This window comes from Perna viridis, chromosome 13 (assembly GCF_037379345.1).
Source record: "Perna viridis isolate PV_CMFRI_1.1 ecotype Kerala chromosome 13, ASM3737934v1, whole genome shotgun sequence".
Lineage (NCBI taxonomy): Eukaryota > Metazoa > Mollusca > Bivalvia > Mytilida > Mytilidae > Perna > Perna viridis.
Window position 1 is genome coordinate 22,550,691 of NC_142457.1, and position 19,227 is coordinate 22,569,917.

At 31.3% G+C, this 19,227-nt stretch overlaps 1 protein-coding gene across 9 annotated transcripts in view; it reads right to left on the bottom strand.

Annotated features, from left to right (window-relative positions):
* The window catches only part of LOC148600013 (cardioacceleratory peptide receptor-like), a 74,516-nt gene that overhangs the window by 13,459 nt on the left and 41,830 nt on the right, over positions 1-19,227 (bottom strand). For 2 of the 9 annotated variants that reach the window (XM_088557151.1, XM_088557144.1), the window contains exon 1: positions 9,933-10,171. The exons of 4 other annotated variants lie outside the window; for them this stretch is intronic. The gene's annotated coding sequence lies outside the window, so the exon portion shown is untranslated. Of the gene's footprint in view, positions 1-9,202; positions 9,350-9,825; positions 9,846-9,932; positions 10,172-19,227 lie in introns of those variants that run through there. 3 more of the 9 variants (XM_088557145.1, XM_088557146.1, XM_088557147.1) reach the window with 3 other exon arrangements.

The following is a 19,227-nucleotide window of genomic DNA, read 5'->3' on the forward strand; positions in this document are numbered from 1 at the left end:
CCATAGTGGTGAACCGTAGTGTTTGGAAAGATGCCACGTTCCTCGCACGTAAAAAACCCTGCTGTGGTATTCGACAGGAGTAGGAACTTTTACGTTCGGCAACAGGAGGCTAAATTGTCCGACCCTACCCATCCCTCCATTTTTCTAGTGGCAATCGAAATTTGTCGACCCTATTATCCTTGTGTCCCATCCCATTTGTCATGTCATCATCACTTCGTGTCCATTTTATCATCCATTTCATGTTCATCGCCGGAATATATATCTGAAATATTGCTTACAATCAATCTATTTGTCCTTTAATTAAAACAAATGCTCCTTTTGAATGGAAACCACTCATGGCAATCACCGTGTACATATATCCGTCAGATCTTCAATAAAATATCATTATCTAGCTTTTCAAAATTTAAGTCACGATTTCAGTTTACCGCTAATATTGCGATGCAGCTGTCATCAATCCTCGCAATCTGGGCTAAGCATGGCGGATGATAATCATCAAGTTTGATATATCGAAGTTTAGAATTGACTTGCACGAAGGACCTTAGGCGTTTAGGGACATATAACTCAAAAATACGCACAGTTTAAGTTGTAGATTGTGTAAATATCATGCAAAATCTTTAAAATGTAACAAACCCCAAAGAGGCTACACATTTTTATTTTTGTAATTAAGTTGTGTTATGGGTCTTTATTTTGAAATGTGTAACTATTCACTCAAATCTATCTGCTCTTAAAAGATAATCAACATTGAAAATCCTATATATTCTGTTGTATTTGAGTATCATCTACAAAGTTATCTCCCTTAATTTTGAAATATACACTGCATTCTACATAATTTTTATATCGTAAGAACACAGTATCTATGAAAATCCGAATGTTAAGTTCTATTTACTATGGAAATTGAAACAAAATATCACAAATAAAAATATGTAGGCTTTTCACCCATGAATCACATTTTGAATGTTTTTCAGTTTGAGTGCAACTTAAAACAGTTTAATGAAATGCCTTTACTACTTTCTTCTATGCTTTAGCGATCTTGTGGTAATATTTGTACTGGCAAATGTTACTTTGAGTATACACAAATTCTGTGACTGTATTTTGTTGAAAATTAATTCGTTTAAATTCCAATCCATACCTATGGTAGAAGTGATTCATGGTGTACGAAAACAAACCGAACAAACGATACCTAATTAGAATTTATATGTTATATTTTTCACGTAAGGACAGTTTTTAGTATTAAGATCTGAATTTTATTTTAAACTAAAACATTCGTATCCTAATAAAATCAACCAAATCAAACCAAATCATGAACCATAACTTTTGCAAAGTGCTAATTTCATACATATTCAATATATTTTTCATCTCGATATTTTAACAAACGTATGATTCACTGAGACTGGTAATTTGGTATATAGCTGTTTTTGAATTAGCAATAAATGAATTCGGTGGGTTTTTAACATGCACGAACCACTACCTGTCTGATGTTCATAAAGACTGTTACTTAATTTGAAAAAGCTATGAACTTAATTACAAAATGGCAGCTGGTAATTGTCACTATTGTAAGCAACTTGTCTCGATTGGTATGTCTCTACAGGATTTGGAATAAGCACAAATCAGCAAATTGTTTACTGTGAACTATATAAATTTTCTTTAAAGAATTACTGTTAATTGTGGCAAAAGTGTAAAAGCATTGAACCATATATCACATTTATATGAATTGTAAACTTTGAACTTTGCAGCACACTTGGATAAGTTAAAAGAAACGAGACAACAATGTACATAGATAATTGTTTTATTTAAAAGCACAATGAAACATGGTTTGTTTGATAAATAAGTTAGGATAAATTTCATTAAACTTCGATGATTCCATCAAGATAGGTGTTATATGAGTTAATATAACATAAGCTATGATAAGCAAGTCATCGGTCTTGATTTTCGATCGATATGCTAAGATACGATTATTGCATTACCACGAAAATTTTAGGAGTTGGAAAGTCTGATATTCTATGCTCAAAAATCGATGAAACCACAAGGCTAAACCCATGCTAGGCTTAAACCACAAACGGTGATAACAAGTTCAGTGATTGGACTACTCTGCTACAGTAGGTAACATTGGTAATGATGCATGAATTAAAGTGTCAGTCCCTTTAAAAGTCAGGCAGAGGGTGAAGCAAAGTATGAAACCACCCATTACTTTAGCTGTGTAATTTTACTATCGATAAAATCACAATAAAAATATATTTACAAAACTTTTTTGGCAAAATGTGTCATGTTATTATACTGCTGTTTAACATTTCTTTAACTTTAGAAAGTTTTTTGAATATTTACGATTCGGTGTGAAAAAGTTTTACCAGGCGCGGATCCAAGAGGCCCCCCCTCCTAAATCGGTGAGAAAAAAAATTTTCACCACAAGTTTCATTCAATGATATTTTTGCCAAGCTTTGCACGGCATTTAATTCAATAACCCCCCCCCCAAACTCACATCCCGGATCCGCCCCTGTTTGAATAAAATAGTTATGAAATTACAGAAAAAAATACATTTATTGCATATTTTTTATTTTTCACGTTTGTATTATTTTCAACTCAAACTTCAATATTCTGTCATTGCGATTACCTTCAATTTCAATGATAAAAGTGATTGGTGAATAGCCAGAATCTTTTACTCCTTTACAGGGAAGAAATACATGAATTGATAATATCTAATTCAATGATTTTTTTCTTAGCGATGTGACTTTACAGACAATATCAAAATGTAGCAAAGTTAATATTTTTGCGTTTCATATCATGTTGGGAAATTGATGAAAAAAAATGAAAAAGAGCAATACACTTTTTATGCACTGCATGGATTAAATAAAACCTAATTTATTTGCATGGCGCTTTAATATTATTTGTAGCATAAAAGAGGCGTAAAGAGCAAGTGCAGCATATCATAATAATGTCACCAAGAGAGCAAAGGTAAAAAATCACAAGAACAAAACGTAACTTCAAATTGATAGCTAAAAGACATGCAAATTTTACAATTCTTGATTAAAAACTAGTATCTAACATTCGGTTGAATACACTAAAGGTCTTAGGTAAATCTTTAGCATACTAAAAAACCACAATATTAAAGAAACCATTAAAACAAACAAACAAACAAACAGAAAAAAATAACAAAACAAACAGAAAAAAAACAAATACCTAAATAAAAGACATATTCATAATGAATCACGGACGCATACAGTCAATCAGATAAATAATATGAAACAAAAAAACAAAAACAAACAAAAAAAAAACTGCTGCGTCTACTGTCCTCGTATCTACATAGCTTATTTATGCACACCTTATCGATGATAAGCATGAGGTGCTGATATACGGGTTTATAATATTTAATCTTTGGCTGATGAGATTGAATATGTTTATTTGAGTTCATGACATATCGATCGTATTTTACCTTGTTAATTCCATTCTGGTATCACAATGCAGGTGAATTGAAGAGAAAAGTATCAACAGATGTCAGGGAATTTCACTGAAAATGATCTATTTTATGACCATTGTAATTGAAAAATTTAATTTCTGTAACGATTTTAATGACTTATTGACTGAATTGGGAATAACGATATTTGGAATTGGGATAGGAATTTATCTGTATCGAGAAAGGGAGAACTAGGAAACGTATTTATGTGTAAGAAAATATGAAATAAATCATGCATCTGGGATTTTATGAGGATTTTGGATTTTCTTCTAGGCAGTGCGGAATTTCAGAAAAAAAATGGTTTGGGCTATGCGGAATGGAGAATGATGGAATGTGAGAGCTGTATTTTTAGCCTTTAAACATAATTATGTCAGTTCTCCATGGAATTAAATTATCACCCATCAAGTATTACATACACAGATGAGTAAAATGTCATCTGTAAACTTACTTAATACGAAGAATAATCGCAGAATTTGATGATTTTTGCTAATTTGTGGCACTCAATTACTCGAACATTTATTATTTTGTATCGCATATTGATTTTACAATGTATCGATCGATTCTCAAAACGATAACAGAAAAAGTAAGGTCCTAAAATAAATTATGCAAGGGATAATTTTGATACTTTAAATTATCGCCCTTCAACTTGGGTTCGATGTGATCAGCTAGTGACAGATGTCTATTAACTGTTGGCATATGAGCGTGATGTCATTTCCGGCTGGTGGGGATTTCAATTATAAAATGGTTGGGATCCTGTTAAATAAAACGTCTTAAATTGAGCTTTATCTCAATTTTTTTTTCAAATTGAAAAACCAATTTATTTTAATTTAATTTTTTAGGAAGTTTAAAGAATATGGAGAAAACTTACTTTTTACGAAACCCATACATGGTCTACAAGAATGAAGATATTGTTTACCTTCGATGCTGTTTAATTGTGTATTACAATTCTTGAAAAAACAGTTGTTTAAAATGTTGGTAAATGTCCCATCCATATGTTTTACTTTTTTCGTACGAACTTCTGTTTTGAGATCGGATTAATTCTTCTAGTTGATCTCCTAACTGGAAACTGTCAATCTCGCTGATCGACAGTTGATCGCTTATACGACCAATATGACTTTTTGCATAAAATATATTAAAAATGATACTTACATAGCAAATTATAGTCACAAAGACCCCTCCGGCTAATAAGACAAAATAAAACAAAATAAAAAAAAGAAACAAAGCAAAAATGAAACAAAAAGATACAACAAAAACAACAAATAAAAACAAAATAACAAAAACAAAAACACAAAAACACAAAAACACAAAAAAAAACAAAAAACAAACAAAACAAAAAACAAAAAAACAAAAAACAAAAAAAACAAAACAAAACAAAAACAAAAACATTAGTTAAAATCAAACTTGAAAAAAAGGCGGTCTGCATAAATGTGTATGCATGTCATTTGAGTACAACACGTTTACACTTTTGACACATTGCATATGTTGTGTGTTTACTTTTGAAGCTGTTATTTTCTATTTTACAGACATGCCATTAGTGATGGTAAGTATATCTACCTTACCGCAATCAAGCCACTAATGATGGAAAGCATATCTTTACCACAATCAATTTAATGATTTTACCTTCGATAACACGGAATACTTAACGGAAACGAAGAAAGCGTATAGAAAATTAAAACTGAAGTGATGATCGATTTGTATGCAGATTCATGAAAGTGTCTGCATGTCTTAAATTGGTCGAGACCATTAGAATTCTGACAATCTTAAGAATGCCACGCCCTCTTAGACCAAATAGGCAGCAAAACTCTAAAGTACGTACACGTGTTATCAAATGACCTATCGCTTTAATAACTATAGAAAGACTACTACAACTGTAGTTACAGCTGCTCACGTGTGACCTATAATTTTTCAGTTTTCTGGTACAGTACCTGAACCGATCCGTGCAACAAAAATTGCGATCGGTCATCGGTCACTGATCACTTTCCGATCAGTCATCGATCCGTCAAACTGATCCATTAAACCGGTGATCGCATCACGTGACCACAGAGCGGTCAATGTATTTTACGCTTTTTATCGTTTTCTTTGTCAATTTTACACATATTACATAATGTAATAGATTTATTTAAACATCAATTTATACTTTTATTTTAAATTTCTTTTATTTCAAACAGATCTTACGCCATTTTACATAACAAAAATGCGATCAGATCGGTCACCGGTCATCGATCCATCAGCGGTCAATAAATCAACAGTCATCGATCCGTCAAATCGTTGCGCAGATCGGTTCAAAGACTGTAATGTGTTAGTTCAGATTCCATTTTTTTCGAGCCCCATGCAGATCCGGGTGTTAAAAGAATAGGCCTGCAGCAGCGCTAAGCTTGTCGTAAAAGTCGACTAAATAGTGCTCAGAAACCTAGCCGGGGGCTAGGCGCTCTGCCCACAAAGCAACTGGGATGCGTGCCTCAGGTGGTGGAACGGGATGTTACATGGGGTTGTCAGGCTATAATACGGAAAATCTGACCGAAAGCCATAGTGGTGTACCGTGTTTGGAAAGATGCCACGTTTCTCGCACGTTAAAGAACCCTGCTGTGGTATTCGATAGGAGTAGGAACCTTTGCCCTCCGCCACAGGAGGCTACATTGCCCGACCTTATCCATCCCTCCCTTTGTCTAGTGGCAATCAAAATTTGTCGACCCTGTTATCCTTGTGTCCCATCCTTTTTTCATTTCATCATCATTTCATGTGCATTTTATAATTCATTTCATGCACATCGTCGGAATATAGCTGAAATATTGCTGCCCGGACGTTAAACCCCCCAAAAAAACCAAACAAACAAATATACATTTGTTTTCGAATACATATTTGGAGTATATGATATTCTGTCGATTCTATATTTAAATCAGAAATACATGGGAATTTAATCTTGCCGTAAAGATTTTACTTTCAAGTAGTTATTTGAAAAAGCATTTTCTACTTTTTGTATTCAATCCATCCGTCAATATGTCAAACAGGATATCTTCATAATAAAATCCTAGATCATGTTATTGTGTATTAATCACCGGCGTTAGGCTTTCGTGTTCCGTTTAGTGATACAATGGTGATTAAAGTGCCATCAATTTACTCGAACATGGTGTAAAATAGAAATAATGTACACTTAACACGAACAACTGATATAAGACATTCATAAGTTATTCCTTGGAAAAATTATATTCTAAAATAAATATGTCAATAATTTTTAAGTGTTAAAAGGTATCTTCCGACCACAATGTCTACCTTATCTTTAGAATTTATCAATACATATACTAGAACAAAGATACATTTCTCATTAACATTGTTTCAGTTTACGATTACATACTATGCCTTCTTTTGAAAATCACGTTCTAAAAAGATGTTTTAAATGTATTATAGTGACCTTTGATTTTTTGACATTGAAACGCATATATTAAGGTAACACTTTTTCTCTATCAACAATGTATAAAGTTCAAGACTATCGGATTATACGTTTCGGTAAAGATGTATTGTATGGTTACCACGGTTTCAAAATATAAAAAAAATGTCTCAAAATAGAGTTAAATATACTTAACATGGGGATTTTATCCATCGCATCGTCCCCAAAGAACATGAGATTAAAGATAATACAGACACAGGAAGTCAGCCTAAAATCTTGACCTACACTTAGAGATCGATGGTAAAGGAAAACTATTGACCAAACAAGAATAATAATGATTACAAGAAGGTAAACAGGAAGATTTTTTTCTCGTCTGAATATTGAAATAGGAAATAACATTGAAAGGGATGGTGCATCTGCATATATTTGTCATAACATGAATGGCTAAAATATCTTTCTGAAATAGGGAAGACTTTGAGTTATTATTCTAATACACTCCATTGTCATTTAAGGGCAATATTTCCTCCTGGACAGTAACAACACTCGATTACTACATGTAACTGTATATTTGGTTCTCAGTTCTGTAGTGTGCTCTGGTTTATCTTGTATTTGTGCGTCATTACGGACATGATGAAACCGTAAATTTTATAAAACAATAACAAAATATCACAACCGTAAATATAAAATGTTTTATTACTTAGAGTTATGTTCCAGGTTGCATAGCAACCGATAAAGTTTCTCATTTCTTTATCTGCAACATACAAGTAACACAAGGTAAAAGTACCATTTTCCTCATTTATAAAAACGCCTTTAATGTAAATGAAAAAAAAAGATAAATTAGGAAAATGGAGTACCATCCATCCGTCTTTCGATTTTTTCGACCAGGATTGGTTTTTTTTTTAATGTAGGCCCACAAATATTTATTCTTTCTTATTATACGTAATTTCGATTTCCTTAACATATTTTGTACGTTCTATATAGTGACTCCAAATTGTTATTGTTAAGATTATGTAATTTCAGCAGGGATTTAAATCGCTATGATATAGAGAACATTAATACTTCAGATCAGAAATACGTTTCCCATACGTTAAGCTAATGACTGAAATACTTTGACATGGTTAATAACTCGAAAACTTTGTACTTGTCGAGACACTTTCACAAAGCAGTTGTGCATAAATTTGAAATGCATTCCAAAGTCACTCGAAATTCACCTAATAAAGAAAAAAAAGTTAACGTACATTATATGTGTCATTCTATGAAATCTTCCGAGATATAAATCAATATAAAAGTCAGAATTTTACAGGCGTAAATTAAATTTAGATAAATGTCTTTTACATGTAAATGTATCATCTGTTAAAAAATCTAAATTTGCTATTGACTAATAAGCCTTTTTATGATATATAACTGCATGATTCAATTGGATTTATAACAAAAAATATGATTGGTTGGTTCTCTTTCATCAAAACAAGTATAACTTACTTCGTGTTTTGACGCCATTAACATCAATTAGTCCGAAGTCCGTGATTGAAACAGTTACTACAATCTTAACTTTCACTTGATAATTGAGATACAATCTAATTAAATAACAGAAACAGTAAAACGTCTTTCCTGACCTTCTTAGGTAAAGCAAATGTATTTATATATATGATTACCCAACATTTAATACACTAATTTGGAATATCTCAGATTGCACAAAATTTCACTTTAAAGACTCTTACACAAGTATAAATAGGATGCTAAGGAAAAACCAAATTTTATAAGATTTCATATCTGAAGAATCAACTGAAGTAATTTGGTTATATAATGAAAACGTCAGGCAATCATGAAAAGGCTTATTAAAGAAATCGTAGTTTGTATACATAACTAGTGAGCTTAAATATTCTTTAAAGAGGTAGACCCAGGGTAAGGGAAGCAGCTCTTGAAATCAGTGATATGCTTGTATCATATTCAATTTCACCAAAGCCTATCAAGCTTTCATTTGAAACAGAATAAAATCAATCCAAGTTACTTTGATTCTTACATGAGATTGATATAAAATACTGAACACAAACGTTTCAATGATTTTTAAGATTTGTGTCCCTTATCCTAGGTCTACCTCCTTAAATGGAACGTCCTAAACGTGTTACACCAAAGTACGTTGTTGGGCGCACAATAATGAATTTTAATTTATCATTCCTTGAATGAATGTCGTCATATTTTATCTTGACTATGTATAAAATAATAACTATTTTTGGGCGTAGATAATAACAACCACCGGAAAAGTCATATATACAGTGTTTTATAAAAAAAAACAGTTTAGTTTTTGTCACCTCTTAAAACAAATGAGTATAAAAAACACACTAAATATGTATTAAAACAAACAAACATACTTTTAAAATGGTTCTAAGTTGCTTTTCATTAAACGGGTCATTCCACTTAAACTTCAGATTTGTGTTTCATAATTTGTTTGTACGCAAGTGCTTTCTCTCAGACGACGTACCAGACAAACAGGAAGTAAAGTTAGTGACAGTTGTTTCCTACCGGTAATGGAAAACAAGTTCAATCTACATCTTTATCACACAAAGTATGACAGACGAACTACATATGATTGGTACATTAAATTACTTTTAAAATATGTGCATAAAACTTATCCAAAACACACAAATTTTAGGACAATTATACACTTTACCTTTAACTATTTAAGTACAATTGAGCCGCATATTTACCTTAATGCCAAACCCAAAACCTAAAACTATTATAAGTCTAATTTACTTAGTCCGAGTTGCTAATTTGCTTTTGTTACTTTGTATGTATGATTTTAGTTACTGTATATTCTTTGTTGTGTATGCCTGTTTTCCATGTCGGGTCTTTGTCCCTGGCTTACATTTTTCAATTACCGCCATAACCTTGGTTCCCTTGATTACTCTTCCCATGTCATTTCAACGCCTCGCTGTACCTTAATTTATGTGTTTTTTTTAACAATTGAATCAATTAAAAAAACTAAGGACCTTACCTTTTGTATCGCTTGATATCCTATAAAAATTAAAATTCTTTCCTATATTTAAATGTAAGTTTCAGCCACTAGTAAAATAGCAATATTGAAATTACTAAGGACCTTACCTTTTGTATTGCTTGATATCCTATAACAATTAAAAATTCTTTCCTATATTTAAATGTAAGTTTCAACCACTAGTAAAATAGCAATATTGAAATTAAACTGCAGACATTGATCAAGGCGGAATACGATTCCCATTTAGTGTTTTACTTAACTGATAGGTGGTGGTAATAACTATCGTCATGAATAAAAGATTAACTGCACCAAAACGATTTAACGTCTGTGTAAGAAAATGAACGATCTATTTATAAGATTATTGTTTTATGGAAAACGAACTTAGTAAATAAATTAAGATATTACATCAATTCTACAGTGGGTAATGTGGCAGTGGTCATGGCTTTTTGGTTATTTCCATTTAATTTGTTATAGATGTAGTTACATAATGGAGGGAAAATGACCAGTGAGTTTTTATTGTTGATACTCCTGCCACCGTAAAGACCTTGTAGTTATGCTATTATGCTCATTTCTTATCAATTTGTAACCGATTCCTGATTCTCTACGTATCACCGTCAAAGCCGCTGCTATAAAGGAGATAAAAAATCACAACTCATGAGCACTGCTCATGACAATTGTACAAAGCTATTACCGTTGTATTTTACTAATATTATGGAGATATTTTGTAAAGCAAAGGTCAAAAGCTTTAAATGGCGAATATACCCTCTCTGCATAGGAATGAGTTGGCAGATGCTTCAGTAGTTTCGCTTAAGTATTATTCCCATAATTTGTTTTTTTTAAAATAACAAGAATAAAACATGAAGGGATTGAAAATAAAGCGAACAATTAAACTGTCAGGCTAAGGAATAAAAACAAGTATTTTGTTTATTCTAAAATAAGATTAAAAAGGCAAGTAACCTTTTAAATGAAAAATAAAAGAAACAGATAATATGATTTAAGGCGGAGGGAGCTGATTCTTTGTTCACGGTTTACAGCCATATTGCTATTAAATCAAGTCAAAATAAAAACATTTAAAGTACATTTTCTCCCGCAAATTATACTGCAAATAAAATAACCTGTCTTGAATCCAGCTCCGAACAGAGTTTGACGTTCAAAACTCACTCTAGACGCTGCAGTAGTCTTCTTAAATATGTAGGAATCTTACAAAGTCATGAAAATGTGAATGATTTCTGCGACTTTATCCGATTGTCAATTGTCGTATAATTTGAAAGATGCCTCATAATTTCAAATAGTATGGCTGCAGCGGTAAATAAAAGACAGAACGAAAGTCAGTCGGTGCTTGGAACTCGGAATTGCATATGTAATAAGTGATAAGTCTTGTACGCTCATTTTCAAATCTTGTTAGATACGCTCCATTGTTTATTTTTGTTCGGTAATTCAATACTTTATGCATCCAATATACATTTCCCGATAATGATATCAGCATCTTTACACCTACTTAATGTAAGTGGAAATGAAAAAAAAAGTTTTCGGAAATTCAAATATTCAAGCACATGTGACTTGAGTTTTGAGGTCCATGGTGTTTGTTAGAAAAACTCTGAGTTTTCAAGAACTCTTTAATATATCTATAATGCAATTACACTTTATTAAATATGATTTATTATTATACCATATCTTCTTGTATTATCGTTCAATTTAACAAAAATAATGAAACACATTTCAAAATGCACGTATTCATCATTTTAAATCATATTATAAAGTTGTTTATGTCAGCAACCTCATTACCCTAACCTGTTTCATCAACTTGACATTGGCATCGATTGTAGTAATAATTTTTGTTTACCCTGGTCCTGCTTGACCTGATTTGAAATTACCTAGCAGTGAACGGCAATTAAACAGCATATAACATTTTCAGCAATCACGTGTTATTCTGACACTATTTTGTTCATTATAATGAATTAAAGCCAAAAAACATTAATGTATCTAATATGTATGTATAGAACTAATTTTAGACAGATCATATGTTGACATTTGGAGGCCATTATTACAACCTAATGCTCTCAATCCTTAAAAATATAAGTGCATGTGGCTACTTTTATAAATACTTACACAATTCATACAGATCGTTAAGAGGAATTTCTGTTTGGTATGGACAAGCGCACTGACTAATGGATTTTTATTCAAAATAGAACTCTAAAACCAAGTTTCATGTTTTATACATAGTAAGCGGCTTTTTTTTTTGGCGGGTGTAGAAATTGACAATTTTAAAGCTAAAATGTATATAAAAACGTTTGGTGTTTCTTATTTTGGCGAACGAGAAGTAGTGCATTTAGTACTTAAACTCAGAGCCCATATTTGGCGGAATTTATTTTGGCTCTTAAATACACCAAAATAAGCCCCCTCCCCGCAAAAATTACATGCGTTACTGAAGTAAGATACAGCCATGTCAATTATCTATATTCTTACTGATCATAAGTGCAGCAAATTGAATAGTTGCATGTACAGGAAATAAATATGTTATTTCTGACCCAAAGTTTACGCACGTAAAGTATAAAAAAGCTTTACATCATTCTAAACATCCCCGGATCTGTTTTTAAAGCTGTCGACTATAGTAGTGCTTTGCTCTGTAGACGCAAGTTGTTTATTCCATTAACCGATAGTTTAATGATAGAATTTAGAAAGCTATTTCTGGTGTATGAATGTATCTGAAGGAGAGTTTGTGTCTGTTTGGTTCTGGTGTCTGATTGATTCAATAGTTTTCTAATTGAAAAATAATTGATTTACAATCTTATAAAAAATCCTTGTTCTTGTTCGTAATGCTTGCTGCAATCGCCATTTTAGTTCGTTTAAGAAATGCAGTTATTGTTACTTTATTTAAAAATATCTGATAAATTGCGCAATTTGTTTTGTTTCTATTCCTAAAATCAAACATTTTAAGTACTTTTATGTCTAATAATCAGGCAAAATATATATCAAGTATTGCATATGAAAAATAAAAAAACGCATTGAATTAGTCAAGTATTTCTTCCTCATAATTTCCGAAAATAACCATCAAAATGTCTATAAAATTTGCAAGTCCAAGCAAGGGATAAGTAAAATATAGTATGGACATTTTTCAGCACTTTTTCACTATATCAAAAAATAATTGTCTACGTCACACATGCTACAGAATTAATTGCAATAGCTAATTACTTTATTTTAGATGTTTATGATGAATATAATACAAACATATCACTGATTTCAAGAATTATGTCCCTTACCCTATGTCTACATCCTTAAGACCTTTTTTTCTATGTTGTCCTTGAGAAGTTTGTAACTACTGGTTAATATTTTAAAATCTCAACGATGAATATATTTATGAAAAACAAGACAAATTTGCAAAATGTTGTGTCACTTATTGCCTGATTCTGACAAAGAATAGCACTTAAGTGTTAACATCATAATTTATTTTAATTTATTAACAACCCACATTAGATAAAGTTATTGGAATAACGTATATATGATTTTTCTATGTGAAAAGAAATTGTTTGTACGTATGTTCTATTATATTTGGACAACTCGTAAATTCTTCACTTTTTAAAGGTCTGTACAAAAGATGTTTATACTACATTTAAAAATATTTACTTTGGTTAAATACAAACTAGCATAAATTGGTTCGTTCTTGACAATATCTTATGTAATCATGTGAAAAAAAAAGAAAAATTATCTGTAATCAAAATTTACCGTTTATAAAGCAGATTTAAATTTAAGATAGTTATTACTAAGTGAAAAATAAAAAAGCAGTGAAAACCGAACCCTGGATAAACCAATGTAAGCCAGACTAAACCACCAACTTAAGCATTGTCAATGAAATTACAATAAACAAACGTAAAACATTTGCGATCTTTTTAGTTGTAAACGTCCATTTCATTACATCTGGGCCAAGTTGCATTTTGCAGGCACTTCTCAGACATATTGTGTTCTGTCTTGATAAAATGTTCTTATTCTTACATCGGATCAAAATTATTAAGGTTATTTCATTTTTGTTTTGTTGGAAACGCAAACATTATGACTGTTCTTATTCGTTACGTACGTTGATAGATATTTGTGTTTGGTGATGTTGAACGTATAACAAGACCTAATATACATTTCCGATACATTTTGTAGACATACGCTCCGTTTTGCTGTATACGTAAGCGTTCCTATATTTGGACCAAAGTTGCATTTGTTGGAAGTTATGTCCTGTTTGAACGTTGATGTAGGCGTTCGAACATCAGGTCCAAATATGCACCTTTGAAGTTGATTTTGTCGACATTTATGTCCTGTTTTTATACATGTAGGCGTTCTTACAGTAGGTCCAAATATGCACCTTTGAAGTGTATGTCCTTTTTTTTTAAAGGTAGGCGCTCTTACAGTAGGGTCCAAATATGCACCTTTGAAGTTAATTTTGTCAACATCTATGTCCTGTTTTATTAAACATAGCGGCATTCTTACATTTGGTCCACATATGCATCTTTGAAGTGTATGTTCTGTTTCTTTAACATGTATGTGTTCTTACAGTAGGGTCCAAATATGCATCCGTTAATGTCAATTTTGTCGACATCTATGTCCTGTTTTGTTACACATTAAGATGTTCGTACATTTGGTCCACAGATGCTCTTTTGAAGTTACTTTTGTCGGCATTTATGTACTTTTTTATTGTACAAGTTGATTTTATAACACTTTCACAGTTGAGCTTCTGCCGTACATTATCTTGAAACTACTTAACTAATTTTGTTGTACATGAGGATGTCCTAACACATGACCCAAATTTGTGGTTTTGCAGTACATTTTGTATTCATTAGTGTTCTGTTGAGTTCCCTTGCCTAGAAGAACATTTTGTTGTATTATCCCATACGAGTGCAATCTTTGTTAAATAAGTTTTAAGTTCGAATTTACCCACCCAGAAATCTTGCCAATTGAAACAGCAATCAATCAAATATGGATTAAACGATTATTTCTAATACTTAAAATTTCGATGGTTTCTTCGCATTTCATTTTTTCCTGATCGTTGAGCAAATATGAAAGAAAACATAACTGATTTATTTTCAGACAATTTTCAACAATTACATTATGTTATCACATAATGTTAAATATTTTATCTAGAACACAAGCTTTATTATGAGGAATGTTTGTAAAACACAATATGCAAAATGAAATTTATCAATCATAAAGTATTACATTTATCGAACCATTGCTAATATCATTGAAGATAGACGGCGAATCTATAAGTTTCAAAGTTTTATTACTATATGCATTTGATCGCACACTTTTCTATTTTAATTACTATTTGTTTCTTTGTTTTTTTTTAATGAAACCTACAAAAAATGCTGGATTTAAGATAAATCCAGAATGTGAGTAATATTTAATTGTGACCAAATATATTTTTTTCATGTTTGCAATGTTGTTCCTTTTTTTCGTAATTTACATTATTCATGTTTAATTTCTGATGACCTGGATATTAAAAGAGGTGAATTAGATCACTATGTTTGACCACTTACAGTTATTGTATCCGAGAATTGAACTTTTTGAAATTGCTACTTTTCTAATCCAATCAAACATAATTTTGTTGCCAGACATTGAGTTTAATAATGGTTTCAACTAAATATGCATGAGTCACGAGACAAATACTACCAAAATAGTGAAATCAGTATGAATTGAAAAATGTGGCTCGTTTCAGCTTCACCGGTTACATAAAAGAAAAAAGTCAATAAATGGTGCGATTTTTTTTTTTGTACTTTCAATAAGATAAACAATAAATACACCCCAATAGTTCTAATAAAAGATTATTTTGGCTTTATTTTTCATAATATCCCCTTATAAGAAAATACACGCCATTATATTTAAAAATATAGGTATTTTATACAGACAGGCCCAAAACGAACTTGGTGTTTTGGATGGCAACACGTTGCTAAATTTGATTCAATTCTGGTTAACGAATCTGGATGTTGATAGGAAAAACACTGATTATAGAATTATCACTTCAGTTTTGACATAACGTGCATTGATTATATGTAAATAACACAATTTTGTAAATGATAATAATTACATGTAATTTAATACTGGCATTTAAGGCACATTTCATACTAGAAAAATGCTAATATCAGAAATGAGGGAATTAAAACTGGCCAAAGGAAATACAATTATAAAAGGTAAATATTAATGGCATTTATTATATTTTGACCAAACTTGTTTCTGTTTTTTATCGAAAATCTATCAAACAAATAGTAGCACGAAAATTCAACTGATGAAATAATTGGGTTGTTAAAAACCTTTAATCTAAATAATCTAGCAGTTATAATAAATTTAAATGTGATAAACAGGTCGGGAAAAATGTATGTATGCAAATGTTTGTTAGGAAAATTGGGATAATAAATTTTCACCTGGAATATCAACAAAACCTGACACTCCTGTATGCACATTGTCCAATTCTGAATTGGCCTTTACGGGTACTTTAAATCTAAATATTTTTATTGGCAATGTGCTCCTAGCATAATACTAGTTTCAAGATTTCACCTTTGAGATATGCTTTTCGCTTGTTCTTGAAAAGGTTCATTTTTATATATTTAACAAAAATGTTTTCACCATGTAAAAAGTCATCTGTAAATATTTTAGTATCTGCAAGACACGTTGGTATCAATAATTAACGTAAGGAACTGTGTATAGATGTTTCCAGATTAAAGTGTGAAAAAATCTGCAAACACTTTGAAGGAGGAGTGTGATATATTATAACTTCTTCTGCGCAGACATATATACGCTTTAAGTTTGATTCCCTTGATCTGTAAATCTAGTATTTCACTTCACTTTCCTTATGCAATACGTATATGTTCATATTTTCAATTCTTCTGCCTACACAACGACAAGAAAGTAAAACTCAATTGTCACACATGCTGCTTACTAAATTATTCAAGAACGAGAATTTCATATGCAAGGCAATTTGTAATGATTACATGTACGTAAAATGGTTGTTCGTCAATACCGAGACATGTAAATCTTGCTTATACTGTTTCTGACCATACATGCATTGCATGCCAAATGCCGTTTCTGTGGCTATCTTTACCGGCCATAGAACAATTATTTACGACAGAAAAGTTTACGACTAGGTAAAGTCAGAATAAGCATTTATGTGTTCACTTGATTATGCCATAATGTTTAATTTAATCGTATTGAAGGGTGTGATTGCACATAAATGGTCTTATTATGTAAACACATGAAGAGAAAGACATCAACAGCAGATTAAACAGCTGATTTGACAGATGGTATAGTGTGCGATTAAAAATTAAAATTATTTATAAGTAGTATTCAATAGAGTTTGCAGTCAACTTTGTCTAAACCAGACCCATTATGAACTTTAAAGTTGGTTTTGATCGGGAATTTGTCTGGTTTATCAAAGTTCAAATATATTTCAATTGATATTAAGGGATTCTTAAGTGTCTGGGTTAGACAGATTTCTTTTTATTGTTCAAGGTTCAGGTCAGGCAGGTATAACACTATAAAAAGTTGAAAATGACAAGCAAAACTCGAAAGGCTTTATTTTTCTTTGACGATTTTGGCAATATCTGTACCATCTTACATAATAGCTGATATTGATCAGATATTGCACCGCATAAACTTTCTGTCAATTTTTATCCGAGTGTTGCATAGTTCAATTCCTTGACGAGTTTTTAGGTTACGTTAAGTATCACGAAAGTATCTTTGTAATTGGATTTAAAGCTGAACAAATAAACAGTGGTAGAACTTAATGATTACAACAATTGATACGATGAACTACATGTAACAGTATTTCAATTTAATGTACAAGACGTACTTGTTAATGTTTGGCCATGCATTAGTTTTTATCGATTTTAACGATTTGTTGCAATGTGATGTCAAATTCATTAACAAATTGAATAGTTTTTTTTTACAAATAATTGATGAATGACGAATTTTTTGGTGTCTTTTCGTTGCCTTAACCTCATTTTGTTGATTTCGGATGGTTGTTCACTTATACCAAGTTATCTACCGTGTTTGCACATTATACTTTTTAAGACATGAATAATTTCACTCTTATTTCAAAAGTGTTTGCCAATATTGGTCATTATTGTGTGTTCGTGTCGTTATTTGACCCCATTGGAAATAAGCTATTTAAAGCATTATGGGTTATCCCAGGCTATCAAATCATGTATTTAAAATATACTACAGGGATTTATATGATTATGTATCTATTTGCATGGTTTATTTTGTATTGTAAGCTATTTTAATGCACTGATATTGCCTAAAAAAATCTAATCTAATATAATCTAAGTTTATTTTTAAAAAGTGTCGTCAATCGTTCTGTTAACTTGGATTTGATTACTTTTCTTGTCGGAACCTTTCAAAGATTGATAGAAAGAATAATCGAGGGAACCAAGGTTTATAGCGGTAATCAAAATAATGTGACCCAGGGACAAAATCCAGACATGTAAAACAGACATACACAACAAAGAACATGAAGTATCTAAAATCATACATACAAATAACAACAGTAAATGAGCAACTCGGACTCCACTAAAAACTGGGAGCATTGACCAGGTGCAACGGTAGAGTAAGGGTAGAAGGTGTGATCTCGGTAAGTAATTAATGTTTTTATAAAGGTTTTACGATGATGCATTTGTTGCGTTTCTCAATATCTGTCCCTTTTCCTACATAATGGATGTTTAATGTACAGAGTAGTATCCAATATGTTTCGAAAAAATAATACCAGCTGTTAATTGGCTAGGTTAACCGTGCATGAATGGCATACTAATTTTATAAAGAACTAAATGTCACAGTGTAACTATAAGGTTATGTAAAACAATTTCAAAAATAGTTTTTTGTTTGTCAGATATGACGAAAAATGTATCAGTGATAGGAAATATGAAGGTAATTGAAACTCGACGTAGGAAATTGAAATCTGTTTTGCCTAATTTACTATATTTTTGTTATCAACTGAGGTTAAGTAAATGAGGGACAAATACCGACGTAATTTCCTTTTCTTCTATCAAGTAATTCGACCAAGAATATTCTGTATTTTAACTCCAAAGCAAATCATATCAACTGAATCCATGCAATAGCATTTTCTTATAAGCATATTTCATCCATTAAATTTCATTTACGGTGAACTGATTATTGCAATTATGCAAGAATTAGAAATCATGTTACTGGAAGTAGGTTAGTACTGAATATTTTTAAATTTACTTTGCAATATGCTCCAAAAACTCCTGTTAAGAATTTACATTTGTATCTTTATATATTGGAATGTAAGTTTATGTAAAGGAGAAAAGGTTTTCGGTTATGCAATTTTAGATAAAAATGATTTGTTTCTGTATGCCACATTGATTCGGCCTTTGGAATCATCCTCTAGTTTTGTTGCTGTTAGATACTAAAACT